The following is an 18,908-nucleotide window of genomic DNA, read 5'->3' as shown; positions in this document are numbered from 1 at the left end:
GTATCCGTAGCCTAAGGAGCCTAAGGAGACCCTTTCTTGGATGTCTGCCACTGTGATGCTTACTGGAGCTGTTCAGGGAGGTTGCTATGGTCTGCTCTTAGATCCACTATAGCCACTGAGCACTGTTGTTATGGGTTATGTCAAGTCTCAGGTATGGATAGCTTGCTGTATTTCTTAGGCTTTCCTTGCTGTACTACCCTTTCTTCATCACACTTTTCTGCAGCTCTGATAGTTGGCTTCCCTGTGTGCTATCTTGATCTTGGCCTCTAGTCTCTTTTTCCAGAAAGGCACAGCTGATCACTGTTTTCATGTTGTAGATCAGTCAAAGGAGCTTGCAAAGAAAAGCGTCTGGACTTCTTTAAGTTGCTTGAAGACGTTTCACCTCTCATCCGAGAAGCTTCTTCAGTTCTAAGGTCAAATGGTGGAGAGTCCCAGATATAAACCTAGTGGGAGTGACCCCCCACAGAGGGACAAAAGGACCCCCTGATGATCCTCTAGTCGCCTGAGCCAAGGTGGGAAACTGGGCGTGGGTCCCAATCAGCCAGAGTTTCGGGTGTGTTCATTGTGAAACCTGGCCCCACCTTATCATGCGAATTCCTGAGGTCAGATGGCCCAGGATGTGAGTGGGCGTTAAGGCGACTGGGAAGGGATCTCAAAACTGGATTATAGATGGCAGAGAGTTGGTGTCGTAAACCCACCTTGGCTCAGGCGACTAGAGGATCATCAGGGGGTCCTTTTGTCCCTCTGTGGGGGGTCACTCCCACTAGGTTTATATCTGGGACTCTCCACCATTTGACCTTAGAACTAGAGATGGCACGATACCACTTTTTTATGTCCGATACCGATACCGATATCATAAATTTGGATATCTGCCGATACCGATATGAATCCGATATGGTGTTTTTTAATCAACAAAACTGTTTTTTAAATATCTTGCTGCATTTTGTATAAGTTCATACTCAAGTTTAAAACAACAACTACACTAAAGCTATTCTGTTATACCTGTATGCAAAAAAAAATATTTCATAGTACAGCAATACTGATCAATCTAATAAACTTAAACCTACACCATCCTCCCTATTCTGGTATTTTAAAGAGTACTTAGCATAAATATTAAGCAACCTAACTAATAGGGTTCCAACTCCCAGCAACAACAAAAATAAATAAATAAAAAATAGGGAACCACCCCTCACGCTCCACCTCATGATGCTTAATCGCCGTAATCAACCTTAATTTGATGCAGTGTGAAAAAAAAATGCACAGAAATCAATTATTTTTCAAGAAATATTAAATAGATTCAACATCTTTCTTCAACAAAATTGCAGACTGCACAGATGGTACCTTCCCAAAGGAAAAAGTAGTATAGCTTACTAGGGTATATATATTAGACTTAATAGTTACTATATACAGTAATGGACTTCTATTCATTTTGCATCAAATTAAAACTTTGGCTGTCAGATAATTATTTATTAAAAGCTAGACATTTTAAATGAGAATAAGAAAGAAAAGTATGTCTTTGTGCCCCCTTTTCCCTGTTAATGCCCTATCGGCCCCCCTGGCTAAACTTTGCTAGATCCGCCCCTGCACAGTTACCAGCGTCAGCTACGTAGAAAAAGATCCTGGTGTAGAAAGTAATATTAAATAAATTCTAACAACAGCTGATCAAGCTTAAACGTGCTGCTGTTGTTCAGCCGCTGGTTTCCTCTTTCTGGTGCAAAGTGGGCCAAAAGCAAACTAGAGACACGGACTCGCGACAGAAAAGCCGATCAGCTGATCGTTAAGCAGTTTCATGATTGAAGTAGCAGCAAGAAGAGGCAGTCGCTCCATATATCGTTTGTTAAGCTTAACGCAGGAATGCTTTACAAACATTTAGAGATGGACTTACACACTTGCTTTACTTCTCTCGGGGATAACTTTGTCGGAGATGAAATGCCGGGTTGCTAGCGAAGCTCCAAATGCTATCCAGACCACCGACAGGTCCCGCATGCCACAGCCGCTCTATCACATGATGCATACTGCTCCGACGTGCTAACCTGAGGTGAGTTACGGTGTGTTGCAAGTTTTGTGAGGTGCTTTCGTGATATTTAATGGATCGGATTACATTTTTTATTTTTCTCCGATATCCGATCCAGTAATTTAGGTCAGTATCGGACCGATACCGATACGTAATATCGGATCGGTCCATCTCTACTTAGAACTGAAGAAGCTTCTCGGATGAGAGGTGAAACGTCTTCAAGCAACTTAAAGAAGTCCAGACGCTTTTCTTTGCAAGCTCCTTTGACTACGATGACCTGGATGACTGAGAACCTTCACAGACATGTTGTAGATCAGTTTGTTTCTGCCTGGTTTCCCCTGACGTTGCATTCACATCTTCTAGTAGACCTTCAGAGGGTACTTCACAAAATTGGTCATGGAGGGTCCAAGTTTTCAGCTTAGCCATGATACTATCTCTCAGGTAAAGCGCTCAACGCCTTCAATGTGCAAGTTGTACTTGGGGCTCGGTACTCAATCTTAGGTGGGGTGGGGATGATAATATCTCCCCCCGACCTGACATGCTGGTTTCCCCTTGTCGTAACAATTATGCTGTAGCTCATCAATCTCTAGTTGTGATAGCAGTTGCTTGTCCCTAATGTTGGAACACTGAGCTATTAGTTGTTTCACTTTTAGTCTAGATGTTGGGTACAGAAAATAACATAGGCCCCACATGTCTGTGAAGGTTCTCAGTCATCCAGGGCATCGGGAGCTTGGAAAGAAAAGCGTCTGGACTTCTTTAAGTTGCTTGAAGACCTTCAAGCAACTTAAAGAAGTCCAGACGCTTTTCTTTCCAAGCTCCTTAAAATAGGCCCCACATCCACTTCATGTAACAGCACCCGTTTCTCATCCCTTGTTCCCTTATGCCTTCTTGTTATAACAACAATCTAATAGCATTTAACAAGCTAACAGAACCCACCTTTAGGTCTGCTTTGCACAGGTTGATGAGGTGGACACTGCAAATGCTCTTATAGAATACAGGGATTGTGCAACACTGAGTGGCAACCTGGGTTCATTCAGGAATTTTGTTATCTCATTCATGGAGCTGATATAACAGAGAAGATCAAAGTCCAGTCAAAATGGACTGTGAAGTCAGTAAAATAAATGCCATAGGGTAACTATATACCTCAGAAATCTGCTGACTTTTTTAGATCAGATTTGCGGAGAAACAGATATTATGAGTACACAAAACTCCTTTGGGATAAATTATGCATTATGTAAATTATGCATCAGTTCCAGTGTGCAATATACTGAAAAACTGACTCATTTGCCATGTGCATGTATTAAATGTCACACACGCACATGCACGCACACGTGCGCGCGCACACACACACGCGCGCGCACACACACACACACACACACACACAAATAAAAAAGTGTCCAAACTTTTCATGACAACCTGATTAATAGAAAAGCCAAATGAATAGGAGGCATGAACCTTTAACACAGTGTCAACAGCACGAACTGAAAACACAAAAAAACAAACTTTTAAGGGGAATGTTGAGGCTGTTTCATTTCTTATTAGAAAAAGTTTTTTATTTACTTCCTTTGCTAGATCTGAGCATAAATTGAGCATATGCAATTCTACAATTTTAAGTCCTGACATTATAGGACACTTAGAAAAAATATTGTCTACAATGATCATATTAACCTTACACTTACTTCGAGCTGTTTTCTTCTCACAAGCTCTACAGAACCTCTCGGCCAAAATGGTGCCTGAGAGTTGAGAAGCATTTTATATTACTCAATACAAAAGTGAAACAATAATGTAAACCAGAGAAAGGAACACAGGGGTATACAGTACTGCTTTACATGAAAATGTTTTAATATTTTTTAACTGTTCAGACTCAATGAAATTCATAATAAATGTTAAAAAACTATAATTAGTCATTTAAATAGAATTTTTGAAACTCTAGCCAGAGGGCACAGAAAGGCATAATGACACTCCTGAACGAGGCATCCGTTCAATTGAATAATGCTAAGATGATACAGAAACAATCATATTATCATGGTTCTGGGTTATTTGATGAGTTTTCTTGTGTTTTCATATCTGTTATGCATTATTATGATTATTTTGATTTAACTGGTTAGTTCTGAGTTCATTCCTATTACATCTCTGAGTTCACTTATCATCAGTTTAGTTCCTTGTTTATTAGGTTCCCTTGAGTCTTTGTCCTCTGTGCCCCTCTCTCGGTGTCTCCGTTTATATGCGTGTGTGTGATGCTCATGTCTGGGTTTTCCCTATTTAGTCCCCATGTTCCCCTCTTTGCATTTATTTCATGCCTCCCCTGTCTGTAATGTTTGCCCATGTTTCCCCAGCCTGTCTCTCCCTGACCCTTGTGCCCCTTCTCGCTCTCGTTCCCTCTCTCTCGGGTCACCCCTCCTTCTCTCTCTCTCTGTTTTCATCTCCTCCTCTTGTTTACATGTTTCCCTTTGTGTCTCATGCTAGGTCTTCCCCATCTGTTATGTGTGTTCTCACCAGCCCGTCATATCCTCTGTATGTGTTCCATATTTATGTTTGCGTCTCGTCTCCCATTGTCAATTCCCTGTTCTCTTGTTAAGTCCAAGTGTTTTAGTCTGCCTTTTTACTGTTTTATTTTGACAGTCTCATGGTCCATGTTCAGTGTGTTTAGTTTTGCTTCCACTGTGGCGTCTTGTTCATTCACCTGTGTTCCCCATGTTTTCCCCTGATCACCTCCTGTCTGTATATATTGTCTGAGTTTTCCTCTGACCTTTGCTGTATTGTGTCTGTTTTCCCCCCACGGCTCTTCCATGCTTCCTCTCGTGTTTCCAAGGTTTCCCCAGGTTTTTCTAGTATTCCAGTTCTTGTCTTATTTTCTTAGTCTCTCCAGTTCAGACGATCCTGTGTTTAATTTTTGTTATTTATGTTTCTCCCTGTTTGGTATATCTGCCTTAATAAATAGCACACTTTCAGTTAAATTCCAGTTTCCATCTGTCTGTGGTCTGCTTTTGGGTCCTCACATAAACAATTCATGCAGTCTGCCTCTGCAGATTGTGACACATATTGTAGTTGGCCTTTGAAGTAATTAAATCATTGCACCACTCACTAATATATTTCAGTAATTAGTCCATTTCCAACGCTCATGTTATTTCTTGCAAAAGCATTACCAACTATTAAACTATTACAAGACTAATCAGATCTTTTATTTCTGTTCAGTTATACATTTTGCATTACTGTGTAGGCAGGTAGATTTTAACCCTGTCCAGCAAACTATCAGGATCCTGTAGGAAAGCTGGAAGGTTGTTCCTCTTAACGTAGACAGTGAAGGACAAAGCAGCAGCCGACAGAAGCAGAGGCCACTTATACGATCTCCTGGGTTTGGGCTCATCGCATTGCCTGGTCTGCAGGGGTTGAGTCACTCTCTCCCGCTGAGTGAGGATGGCCTCGCGGGCTCCAGCCCACTTTCCTGGCCCCCTGAGACGATACTGGTACGGCGTGCAGGGACCAAAGAGCACATTCATTCCCAGCCTGGGGTCAGTCAGCAGCATCATTGAGATGTTGGGTTGAACTCCCACTAGCTCTGCTATTTCATCCATGTAGCTGATGTAGTCCACCTGGATGGTGTGTCTCTGACTGGTGACATACCTGAAAATGACATTTAGGTTGAACATGTGCAGAACAAAAAGTGGCGTGTTACAGATCCTATATATTTAAGCAACCACAAAATCAAGTAAATATACTTTATTACCTTTGAGCCATGGCTGCCTGCTTCCACTGTATATCCTTCAGCATAACAACTACAGAAGGAAGCTTTATGCAGCCTGTTAAAGAACACAACAGTTTACTTTAGTAATAATGAAAACCTGTAAATGCCTAAGTTGAAAAAGAAAAGTATTTTAAATTAAACTCTGACCTTTAAAGACACGTGTGGCCCACCTGGCCTGCAACTTGGATATAGCCATAATAGATCCCAATGGCTGCACTAGACCAATGATAGCCAGCGTGGGGTGTTCAAGCTCAGGATGAAACACATATTTGTACAGAGATGCTTTGTTGTTAGACACAGAGACCACCTGTGAAGCCAGGAATGGAAAGGAAAACTGGTATCCTGTAGCAAACACCTGAAAGACAGCGGTCCATGTTAGTCAAAAGTCAATTTCACTGATCTCTATGAAGGTGAAGAAAAGTATGTAATTCCAGACCTACCACCAAGTCAACATCTTCCACTACACTGCCATCATCAAACTCCACACTGGAACCTTGAAATCTGCGGATGTTGGGTTTCACCTGAACTGTTCCAGAGAGGATGCGGTTGGGAAGCTCATCATTTAATGTTGGATATTGGCTAAACAGCCTGAAATGGAAAGTTAAACGTTGCCCTACTGATATGATGAAAAAAATGAATTTACTGGCTTTCCAGTCATGCAATCATGAAGCCAAGTTTTTGTCCAAAATATCTGATAGGAAGAAATGCAATAAAGTCATCAAAATAGTAATAAAGATTTGCCCAACACAAGATTCAAGGGAGTCTGCCTACTGCATTAGTGCAGTTGTAGATATTAACACAATACCTGTGCTTTGGCTTTAGATTGTACAGAGCATGATCAAATATTTTGTTTAGTCGTCTCTCTCCCAGACTACAGAAAAAAAACAAAGGGAACAGTTTTCCTTAGAAAGTCGAACACTCGGTTAAAATACAAGTCAATGGGAATCCTGTTATCCCCAAGTCTGTTCAGAATCCAGGCTCCCCTTCGAGTGCTCAGGTAAACCTAGGATGAAATTAATCATTGTCAGCCATTGCTCTGGTTCTTAGTATATTTTTTTAAAAATGTAATTCTCATCATATTGATAGCGTCTGAACTACTGATAGGTTAATAATTCATGTATAAGGTGTATGTTTTGGTGGTATGGATTCAGGTCCAAAAATGACAGAACTGAATTTAACTGAATGAATTTTGGGGTAAATTTTTATTATTTTAAAAAAATGTTAAATGAGGAATCAGTTCATCTCAGTCCAACCTGCTTGGTGACTCTACTCAGTTCCACTCCTATTTCTGCTCCAGAGTTTCCAATTCCAATCACCACGACCTTTTTATTCCTCCACTCCTCAGGAGTCTTGTAGTCTCTGCTGTGGAAATACTTCCCCTGGAAAGTTTCAATGCCTGAAGAAAATAAAACAACAAGACACAATCTCCCTTTCTGTTTCCACGACAGACATGGTTAAAGAATGTCAAACACTGTTATTAAATATTATTACTTCCTCTTTCTATTGCTACAGCCAAACTCTATAAGGCTACATAAAATCTACATGTAGTTTATTGCTAGCCCGCAGACATGTGTTACCTGGAAAGTCATGAAGAGGCATGTTGAGGTAGCAGTGGCGTCCAATACAGATCATTACAGCTTCAAAAACTGTGTTTCTCTTTCTTGCCATCCTTGTTCTCTGTTTCAACAACCCACTCGCCTGAATGAGAAAAATCTGATTTCTGCTTCACCTGCAAGACTTTGGTCTGGACAACAGAAAGACAGACGCAGGTTTTTGATAAGAGTGTGGGTATGCCCCATTTATATATATCAGTACTAAAAAAGTACTAAAAAAGCTTTTTTCTTTGAAAACTTGGTGATACGTTAAGTTTTGCCAACAGAATACAGAAAAATAGCAAAACATCCTTACGTTAAAGAGTATGTGCTTGGTGAGCTGGAAGTGGTCCAAAGTAGTCCACGATGAGGGAGTTGTGCATGTAGTTTGAGAAGTGCGCAGGGATGGGAAAATCACTGAAACACATCATCTCCTTGGAAGAGTTGATTATGACAGAAAAGTAAATACTGGCCCTGTCTGGCTCTGGATTCTCCTGCAGAGAAAGCCATGAATAGAGAAAAACAAATCTCATCTGTCAGAGCAAAGCAAAGTCCGATCTGTATGTTGTCTAACCCACCTTAAACCTCCACAGACCACCAATGTCATTGCTGCTTTGTTTTGGCCATAGCTATAGTCCACTCTGGCTTTGGATTTCACGTTCCCAGGTAATTTAATGTTGCAAGGCAACATGTCTTCACAAAATACTCTTGGGAGTCAACATTTAGTCAGGTGATAAGACCAACTCAAAAGAACTCAAAAGGCAGCTTTATTGCTGAACACCAGATATACAAAACTAACTAAACTGGGAATACACATGGAACTAAGCAGGTAGGCAAGCAGGCAGAACACATGGCCACCTCCTCCAACTTCTCCAGGGAAACGCCAAGGTGTCCCCAGGCCAGCCAAGAGATATAATCTCTCCAGCGTGTCCTGGGTCTGCTTCCCAGTTGGACATGCCCGAAACACCTCACCCAGGAGGCGCCCAGGAGGCATCCTTGTCAGATGCTTAAACCACCTCAACAGGCTCCTTTTGATTTGGAGGAGCAGCGGCTCTACTCTGAGCCCCTTCCGGATGGATGCAAACAGTTCCAGTGCAAGCTGGAGGCTGTCACTTGACGAAGCCAAGCTCTTGCAATGGAGGCATAAGTATCCAATGGCCGGTACCAATGGGCCACACACCACATACTCCCAAAGCACCTCCAACAGGACATGCTCAAATGCCTTCTCCAAGTCCACAAAACACATGTAGAGTAGACTGGTTGGGCAAACTCCCAAGAATCATCATCAGAGGTTAAAGAGCTGATCCAGTGTTCCACGACCAGGTCAAAAAAACATATTGTTGCTTCTGTATCCGAGGTTCGACCAATGGATGGACTCTCCTTTCCAGCATCCCGGCACAGACTTTCCCAGGGAGGCTGAGGAGTTTGATCCCCCTATAGTTGGAACACAGCCTCCGGTACCCCTTCTTAAAGATGGAAACACCCACCTCAGTCTGCCAATGCAGGATTGATAATAATTAATTATTCTATTATTAATTATTACTATTAAATAGTTTTTATTTGATTTATAGTTCAACTTATTGTTCACATTTTTGTTCTTCATGTATATCCTTAGTATTTTGAATCTTAAGATCTTATTTCCCATTATTGTGCATATCTGAGTTTCTATACACAATAATGTGTTTTTTCCTTCTGTGTTTTCCTCATGTTGACTTTACATTTGTGTCTAAGTTTCCCTCTTTGGTCATTGTTACTTATTTCCTGGTTTAGTTTGCTAGTTGTTTTTTTCTGTGCCTTGTTTATAGTTTTACTTCCTCTCCTTTGATTGCATTGATTGTGTGGACTTGCCTATTGTTTCCCCATTAACCCTCATTGTGTGAGTATATATAGTCCTGTTGTTTCTTTGCTCACTGTAAGTGTCTGTTAACCTACTTGCCTTGCCTTGCCTTTGATTTCTAAAGTTTATTTTATGTTTTTGACTGAAATATATATTTTTTTGACTTTTGCTTCTTGAATTTGAATCCTCAATACTCTGTGAAACACCTAGACTCAGAAACTTTCTATAAACATATATAAACTGCCACATGCCCCATATCTCACAACAAAACGAAGCAATCATAAACAGATGAGAACACCTAAATGTACAGTTCAGAACTAAAAATGAAGAAACAGCTAACCCTGATACAACAGCCCTTAATGCACTCAGCAGTTATGATAAAGAATCCAAATTTCTTACCTTGTTTGAAGAAATTAAGAGAGCTTTCATACTGCATTTAACTCAGCAGAGAGTAGGAATGAAAATGGTTGGTCTAAATATAAAAGGAGCCTATGAACCCTTGCTTCACAGGAGGGTCAGTTATTTGACTCCAGGACTGAAGGAAAAGCAAACAAATCCTCAGTATGTTATATTTTGCATGTCAGTGACACCAAAAAGCAAAAATTACCATTATACAAAACCTGGTGTTAAAAAGAAAAGCACAGTAAAATTTGAAAATATACCGAGTTTCATCTTAAAAGGATTTAAATGGTTTTCTAAAATGGTACTTTGCTTTTCAGTGATTCACTCAATACAAAACAATTCTGAAAAAGTTAGGTTTCTGAGTAGATTGTAAACAGAAAACAAAAAACAACAATCTGCAAATCCCCTAACCCACATTTTATTCACAGCAGAACACGACAAACATCAAATGCTTAAAAATGTTAGCGCATTTTGAATTTGATGGCACCACCACATCTCCGAAGTGCTGGGAGGTGGTAACAAAATACTGGAATAGTAAGTGTTACTGAAAAATATCTGGAGGAACAGTTTGCCAGTTATTCGGTTAACTGGCAGTAAGTCAGGAACGTAACTATAAAAAGTTTCTCAGAGGTAAAGATTGGCAGAGGGGCACAATTGTTCAGCAATTTTAGGATGACATTCCCTGATGTAAAATTTTGTAGACGGGCATGTTTTTAGTGTTCTATAATGAATTATGGGTTTATATTTGAAACTCACTGCATTCATATTTTCATGTACATAGCTTCCAAACTTTTTTGTACATATTCTTGCATGACTTGGATAAGCACACCTTTCTGACGTTTCTCAGATGATTGGTGATGACAGAAGTTCTCACTTGCGTACAGATTCACCCCCTCCCTCCCTGGATCACACTTTTCTCTCAGTTCCTATGTTGTCTCCTCCTTTGTTAGCTGTTTCTATTTAACACTTTTATCTCTGCTACCAAAAAATCTAATTACAAACATGAATAGCAGAAAATGTCACATTGTCAGGCACTGTAGCCAGAAGTTTCACACTTTGAACTGATTGTTCATACTGGACAGTGCACTGGTTGTTACGCACACCAACATTGACGCCATCACAGCACCATCAAAATTTATAATGGTGCTTGAAGCATGTCAGAGTTGACCATATCCTGAACAATATGCGTCACTTCTCAGACAAAAACCCTCTGCTGATACAGAGGTGCTGATATAGGAAGTAATGAATAAGGGAAGCAAAGTGACTGCACGCAGAGGCTGGAAAATTTTGGAAAATTTTTATCCGGAAAAATCTTGTCTTTTTCAGCTGCTGAAGCATCTGCATCTGCATAAGTTGGGACCTTCTGAGAACCTGGACTTGTATATCACTGAAATGACCAAGCCACTCACACACTGGAGTCTCCAGCTTGATTGTTCCAGCTGTAAGTGCCAGAATATAAAAGTGAAGACGTGCACAATAAACACTGCACGTCAGCAACTATAACACACACTTCATGTGTGTGCCACTGTTCAGAAGGACAAAGGTGAGCACAAAAAGGCCATCATTTTTGTCTTAGAACAACCACTTGGAAAAATCTAACATGACAGATTATATTACATTCTATACAAGCTACAAACACAGTACCTGTGCTTTGGGTTTAGATTGTGTTGAGTTATTAACAATCTACACTAGAAAGTTAACTGAAAGCTCAATTCAGCTTTAAAACTGAAGCCTCATCCATTATCATTGCAAACAATGATGGTAAATGGACTGATTCTTATATAGCGCTTTTCTAGCCTCCTGGAGTACTCAAAGCGCTCTAGACAACACGCCGCATTCACCCCACACACACCCATTCACACAAGCACTATTATCTACTTTGAGTGCTTTCTAACTATCGTTCATACGCATTCATACTCCGATGGAAGCATTGGAAAGCAAGTCGGGGTTAGTATCTTGCCCAAGGATATTTGGCATGCAAACTGGGGGAGCCAGGGATCAAACCTTCTCATCAGCAGCTGACCCGCTCTACCTCCTGAGCACCCCAATAATGTATGTATGGAGGAAGGGGTCCCATTTCACTGCAGGTAAGATGTACGTATAACATTGCAAGTGACAATTAAAAGCATAATCAATCAATCAATCAATCAATCAATCAATCAATCAATCAATCACCATCAAAAAGAGGCATGCTTGCACTGGTCTTTAGTATTAATACCAAGTCAAAGCAGAGAAAAGAGATCTTTATTTTTTCAGCAAACAATCTCAGATCTTTGTGGCTTAAAAGATTTATTTACTAATAAAAGACATGAAAATGGATTTGTTTCAAGTGCTGAACTTTTATTTATAGTTATGAGTCATGTTTTTCATACTTTAGAGTCACTGGGACATAGTAATGGATAAAACAACATTTTAAAAATGTAGTGAAAGATGTGACAACACTGTGATTTATTTTTATTTGAAAGAAACAATAGCAAACCATCTGTGCTGTGTATCAGTAATGTTGTAAAAACATTTGAATACTTCAATTAATATAATGAAAGAAAACAGAGCAGCATGTCAATGTAGAGTAACAGTGCTGATGTTAAAAAAAGGATAACAACAGTTTACCCCTCTACAATGGCATTCTGTGCTAGCATAATTTCTTTTTACCCATGTTTATGCTCATATATTGCAAACAAATCTGGATTAAAGCGCTATTAATGTATACTTTTTTTTGTTGGAAAACAATTTTTTTTCTTTTTTAATCGGCTTAAATTAGATTCTATGTCACAGCATCCTGTTAAGGGTTAAAACAAATAACCTGCAGAAATTGTGTAATTGAAAAAGGAGATCTTTCCAGTTACACAATTCTGAAGGTATAAAGCAAGAAACCTGAGACAATACACATGAATGTAGCTGTAACTGTAGCTTTTCGTCATTTAAGATCAGCTGGTCTTTGATGTTAATATACAATTGCATCACTCACTTAGTAAGCTGATGAGTTATGAATTTTCCATCATTGTGTAGGCAGGTACATTTTAACCCTGTCCAGCAAAGCAGTGGGATCCTGGAGGAAAGCTGGAAGGTTGTCCTTGCTAATGTAGGCAGCCGAGCCCACAGCAGCAGCCGACAGAAGCAGAGGCCACTTATATGATCTCCTGGGTTTGGGCTCATCGCATTGCCTGGTCTGCATAGGTTGAGCCATTCTCTCCCACTGAGTGAGGATTGCCTGGCGGGCTCCAGCCCACTTTCCTGGCCCCCTGAGACGATACTGGTACGGCGTGCAGGGACCAAAGAGCACATTCATTCCCAGCCTGGGGTCAGTCAGCAGCATCCTTGGGATGTTGGGTTGAACTCCCACTAGCTCTGCTATTTCATCCATGTAGCTGATGTAGTCCACCTGGATGGTGTGTCTCTGACTGGTGACATACCTGAAAAAGTTTGAGTTGAACATATGAAGATGCAGATCTTAAACATAGGTTTCTATAAAGCTGAGTAAATCCACTTCATTACCTTTGAGCCATGGCCTCCTGCTTACACTGAATATCTTTTAGCATGGCAGCTGATGGAGGAAGCTTTATGCAGCCTGTTTGAAAGGGGACAAAGCTGTTTACTGTAGTAAAAATAACAACTCTATAAAAATTCTAAAATCCTGAGTGATGAGAAAAAGCTGTGTTAAAGAAAAAGTAATTTTTTACCTTTGAAGACACGTGTAGCCCATCTGGCCTGCATCTCAGAGATGGGCATAACGGCTCCCAGTGGCTGCACTAGACCAATGATAGCCAGAGTCGGGCGTTCGAGCTCAGGAGGAAACACATATTTGTACAGAGATGCTTTGTTGTTAGACACAGAGACCACCTGTGAAGCCAGGAATGGAAAGGAAAACTGGTATCCTGTAGCAAACACCTGAAAGACAGCGGTCCATGTTAGTCAAAAGTCAATTTCACTGATCTCTATGAAGGTGAAGAAAAGTATGTAATTCCAGACCTACCACCAAGTCAACATCTTCCACTACACTGCCATCATCAAACTCCACACCGGAACCTTGAAATCTGCGGATGTTGGGTTTCACCTGAACTGTTCCAGAGAGGATGCGGTTGGGAAGCTCATCATTCACTGTGGGATGTTGGCTGAACAGCCTGAAATAAAAAGTCAAAAATACAAAACAAATTCAGAAAGGAGTTTTTTCATATTATTTTATTTATACAAAAAAATCTAATTGCAAACATGAATATCAGAAAATGTCAACGTTGTCAGGCACTGATTTTGACAAGGGGTTGTTGTTGTAGCCAGAAGTTTCATACTTTGAACTGGTTGTTTACACTGGACATTGCACTGTTGTTGCATAAAATAACACCAACATTGACGCCATCACAGCCCCATCAAAATTAATAATGGTGCTTAAAATGTGTCAGAGTTGATCGTATCCTGAACAATATGTGTCACTGCTCAGGAAAAAAAAAAAAAGAGGCAACAATGATGATATATGCAGTAATCAATACAGGAAGCAAAGTGACTGCATGCAGAAAATTCTCATCTTTTCCAGCTGCTGAAGCATCTGCAGATGCATAAGCTGGGACTTTTCTGAGAACCTGCACTGATAGATCACTGAAATGGCCAAACCACTCATCCAGCTTCACTGTGCCAGCTTTGTGGGCCAGGTTACAAAACTCAAGGGGTGCATGATACACCTAAAAAAGCAAAATATTGCAAGTAACATATCACGCTGCTTCTGGTGTGTGCCACTGTTCAGAAGGACAAAGGTGAGCACAAAAAGGCCATCATTTTTGTCTTAGAACAACTACTTGGAAAAATCTAACGTGGCAGATTATATTACATTCTATACTAGCTACAAATACAGTACCTGTGTTTTGGCTTTAGATTGTAAAGACCATGATTGAATCTTTGGTTGAGCCGACTCTCTGCCATACTACAGAAAAAATCAAAGGGAAGGATTTTCCTCAGAATGTCCAGGATTCTATTAAAAGTCAGGTCAAGGGGCACCCCATTGTCTCCAACTCTGTTCAGAACCCAGGCTCCTCTTCGAGTGCTCAGGTAAAGCTTTGAAGGAAAGAAAGAGTAGTTAGCTCTCTTGTTGGTTCTGTCTGAATTGTCTCAATTTTACTTTCTAAACTACTAATATTACTAATTACTAATATGTAAATAAAGCATTAAGAAGATGTACAAGTTAAATAATTATGCCCATTGTTTGGTTTTACATGCTTGTATTTATATTGGATTCAGCTTTAAAACTGTGAGAATCATGAAGTTTCACATGTTAAATACTAAATCAGTTCAGACACATTTTTTCTCTAATGATGCGACCAACTCATTCCAACCTGCTTGGTGACTCTACTCAGTTCCACTGCTATGTCTCCTCCAGAGTTTCCAATTCCAATCACCACGACCTTTTTATTCCTCCACTCCTCGGGAGTCTTGTAGTCTCTGCTGTGGAAATACTTCCCCGTGAAAGTTTCAATGCCTGAAGAAAATAAGACAGACTTATGGTGGGTAGACACAATGTTTCAATACTTCTGCTCTGACCTATATTTGAAGATACGTGAAAGTATCAAGGGTTGATTTAAACAATAACACAATTCCCTCTTTATCTTGCTACAACTGCAGAGTCAGTAGTTTTTTCCCCCCCTTGAGGTAACTAAGAGGTAATCGATTGTAGGCCAAGGGTTACCTGGAAAGTCATGAAGAGGCATGTTGGGGTTGCAGTGATGTCCAATACAGATCATCACAGCTTCAAAAATGTGTTTCTCCTTCTTGCCATCCTTGTTCTCCGTTTCAACAACCCACTCGCCTGAATGAGAAAAATCTGATTTCTGCTTCACCTGCAAGACTTTGGTCTGGACAACAGAAAGACAGACGCAGGGGACAGAACAAAGTTTTTTTTTTTCTATGAAATTAATGTTGGAGTAATTAGGATTTAATTTTATTTATTTATTTTTTAATTATGTGATACAATTTACCATTTCAGACATCATAAAGCATTCTTACATTAAAGCGTATGTGCTTGGTGAGCTGGAAGTGGTCAGCGTACAGCCGAAAGTAGTCCATGATGAGGGAGTTGTGCATGAAGTTTGGGAAGTGTGCCGGGATGGGAAAGTCACTGAAACACATCATCTCCTTTGAGGTGTTGATGATGACAGAGTGGTAGATGCTGGCCCTGTCTGGCTCTGGATTCTCCTAAAGTTAAAAAATAAATAAATAAATAAATAAATAAATAAATAATTGAGCTGAAGCACCATTACTCTTTCAATGCTCGTCAGAGGCCTGAGTACAGTTTTATTGCATTTGTAGTTTAGTTATATCTATGTTTTTACGCGTCTAATAAATATGATGCAAATATTGTACTTTGTTTTTCACACCATTTATTTTAGAGTTTACATTTCCCAATATAATCTGCTCTATTACTGATAATTATTGAAATTAAGAATATTTAATGCTAAAACTTTTGAACTAGGTATTAGGCTTCTTGAGAAAGATTACCACTTTTTCTCAAGTAAGAAATCTAAATACTTGTTTTGTCACTGAGCAAACAAGATGCCTAATTCAAAACAGTGCTTCAACCCTTGTGCCCGCACCATTTTTAGCATAATATTTATTTCGGATCAAATTCTGATTCTCAGTGCGCACCATGTGCCCCCGAAATGAAGGAAATCCACTTCATATGTATGAAAAATGATAAAACATGACCAAAAAGTAAAGTGATTCACATAGCGTCAGCCAACCTTAAACCTCCACAGACCACCAATGTCATCGCTGCTTTCGAAGCACACAGGCTCCAGCCCCTCATCCAAACAGCACTTTATGCAAGCCAGACCCGAAGACCCTCCTCCGATCACTGCCACACGACGGGTCATACTGCAGCTCTGCGAAGGAGACAGTGCAAAATATGTTTACTGTTAACAAGAAGCTGCAGCCAATGAGCTACGCAGAGCAGGAAGTTGTGCAGAAAACAAGAGTAATAACAACGTTACATTCATTCCCCCCGTTAAATCGCAGGCTCTCCAGTTATGTTTACATTACTGCCGAAAAACACTTCCTCTAATACTGAATATGTGCCACATTTAAAACTTGGCAAAAATCAAAGTGACTTAATATGTTTATTAGCTGTTCGAAACGCCACACAACGCAGACAACTCAGTAAAGAGTGCAATCGTTGCCAAACTTTAACAGACTTCACGGACAGTACAAACAGTCTCCGACAGCCGCAATCATCGGCTTTAAATCTGTTCCAGGAAGCACTCATCAGCTGCGATCGCATATGCTCGTTTCCTACCTTTGATGCCTCGAAGAAAGAAACAATGTTTATCGTGCTGCAAGCAACTCAACTGTGGGCGGAGCGAGAGCTGCTCCCCTGAATTTATGAAGTAGCATGCTGACCCTTGATTCACTGTGGCGTCAGAATAAGACCGAGGGAAAAGCAAACAGACAACGCCTCTGCATGGCAGGACTGATGTGCACAACACACCTATAAAAATAGAAAAACAATAGTTCACAAAGCGCAAGAGCACAACAGGAGATATATTCTATTACAAAAGAGGAAGAAAAAAGATAAAATAACTACAAATAAATCACATTTCAAAGGACATTCAGATTTATTTTTTATTTTGTGTTCATGAATTTTTCCTTTTGTTGTGTTTTGCACTCAATTTCCAAAGCATGTAAAATGAAAAACATCATGTTATATGCTGCATTTAACAGTCATCCGGAGATACTACATGCTGTGTTTGTCTTTAGAAGGCACGGATCCCGCTGCCAGCCAACCGGTGTGATCAGTGGTTTGTTCTGGTTATTTATTTACAGAAATCCAACCGTGTATAACGTCAGTGTGAATTTACAAGCTCACTCAAGATCTTTTTCTGCATGAAGAAGTAAGCCTCATTGTAAAACTGTCATACTAATATGTGTTTACTTCTGTAAGTCTTTGTCTTCTTTGTGTTAAAAAAGAAAAAAAGGATATGAAATGTTCTGGACTCAAATGAAACGGTTACATTTTTAGGGTTTTCTGTGGGCTAAAGTCAAGGAGCGGCACCTTTCATAAAGCCCTATACCTAAGAGGTTATACGATAGAGATATGTCTTTGTATCAGAGGAAAAGTGGGACTGACTACCCGGGGTCTTGGAATGAAAAGCTTATTGGTTTTGTTTTCAAGTTGTTAAAGTCCAACGTCCAATGTCAGACGTGACTGTTTCAAAATGACCTGGTTTAGCTTTCCACCATGAAATGCATGACCCTAAATTTCAGAAACAGCCGGACAAAGTGAAGCAGCATCAATTCCCTCTTCAAATTATGTGCCACAAGCTGAATTCTACAGTGGCAACTGAAAGTTTTTCCAAGCAGTCATTTATGTCGATACCAGTTTCAACTGAAAATTCAGCAACAAACGTCAAGCAGTATCAAGCTTTGTTATATGTTGGACCAGCTGAGAGGTAAGTAAAGGATTTTAAGGAAGCAGGGACATTTCCTGCTGATGAAACAGGATCTTCAAATACCGCAGTGACACTGCTTAAATATTTTTTTTAACTTACTTTGCTACTTCTAATGAAACACTGTCAAACAGCACTGATATGCTTGCGTATGTTTTCATGCATTATTAAATCAACCTTTAAGTGTTAAAAAACTGCCAGGGTACTGCAAGTCCTCAACCTGCCAATTGTTGCGTTTTAGTCTGTCTTCATTCTCTCATTTTCTCTGTTTGTTTGTATTTATGTGCGTTTGTATGCACTGGCCTTTCTGCATTGTGGGGACCAAGTTTCAGACACACACCTGGTGGCAGGAACACACCTGCTCTGATGATCTCGTTTGGGCAGCTTCATAAGGAAGGAGCAGTGGATCAGTCTTTGCTGGATTGTTGCCTTGAAAGCGGTAAATGAAGCGTTGCTCCTGCTCCTATTTTTTGGGTTAATTGTGAAGATACGTTAACTGGTCTGTCCCTGTGCACAGCATTTAGAAATTGTGAGATATCGAGTGGTGAGCTGACTCTGGTGTGACAAAGCTACTTTGTCTGCATCTAAAAGGAAACCTTGTGGAGACTGGACCTTCCAACTGCTAAGATATTTTTTGAACGGTGTTTTTTCTGTTGACTGTGAATAAATGCACTGTATGCAGCCGTGGGTGCGAGTCCTGCCTCTAAACATGACACAAATCTTTGAGCCCTAAAAATAATAAATACTTTAAAAGAAGAAAGAAAAATCATGGACTCTTAAGCTTGACACTCTAAGCAAAAGCCGCAAGTGGCCATAAAGTAACTGTAGAAAACATGTAGACTTATGGAAATTATTTATTAGAAATTTTATTAGAAAATTTCATTACTGGCTACTG

At 40.1% G+C, this 18,908-nt stretch overlaps 1 pseudogene across 1 annotated transcript; it reads right to left on the bottom strand.

Moving 5' to 3' along the window:
• Positions 1-5,223: 5,223 nt before the first annotated feature.
• LOC309700420 lies at positions 5,224-16,855 on the bottom strand (annotated as a pseudogene). The gene is made up of 19 exons (XR_014280814.1): positions 16,562-16,855; positions 16,313-16,453; positions 15,579-15,767; positions 15,262-15,427; positions 14,912-15,054; positions 14,437-14,633; positions 13,564-13,711; positions 13,271-13,478; positions 13,086-13,158; positions 12,590-13,003; positions 7,930-7,963; positions 7,668-7,845; positions 7,337-7,503; positions 7,013-7,155; positions 6,565-6,762; positions 6,200-6,347; positions 5,907-6,114; positions 5,742-5,814; positions 5,224-5,638 (listed from the first exon to the last, which is right to left on the bottom strand). The product of XR_014280814.1 is annotated as an uncharacterized misc_RNA (transcript).
• Between the last annotated feature and the right edge of the window lie 2,053 nt (positions 16,856-18,908).

This window comes from Aulonocara stuartgranti (genome assembly GCF_965226115.1).
Source record: "Aulonocara stuartgranti genome assembly, chromosome: 23".
In the NCBI taxonomy this organism is placed as follows: Eukaryota; Metazoa; Chordata; class Actinopteri; order Cichliformes; family Cichlidae; genus Aulonocara; species Aulonocara stuartgranti.
The sequence above is the reverse complement of the archived record's forward strand: the minus strand, read 5'-3'. Positions and strand labels throughout refer to the sequence as shown.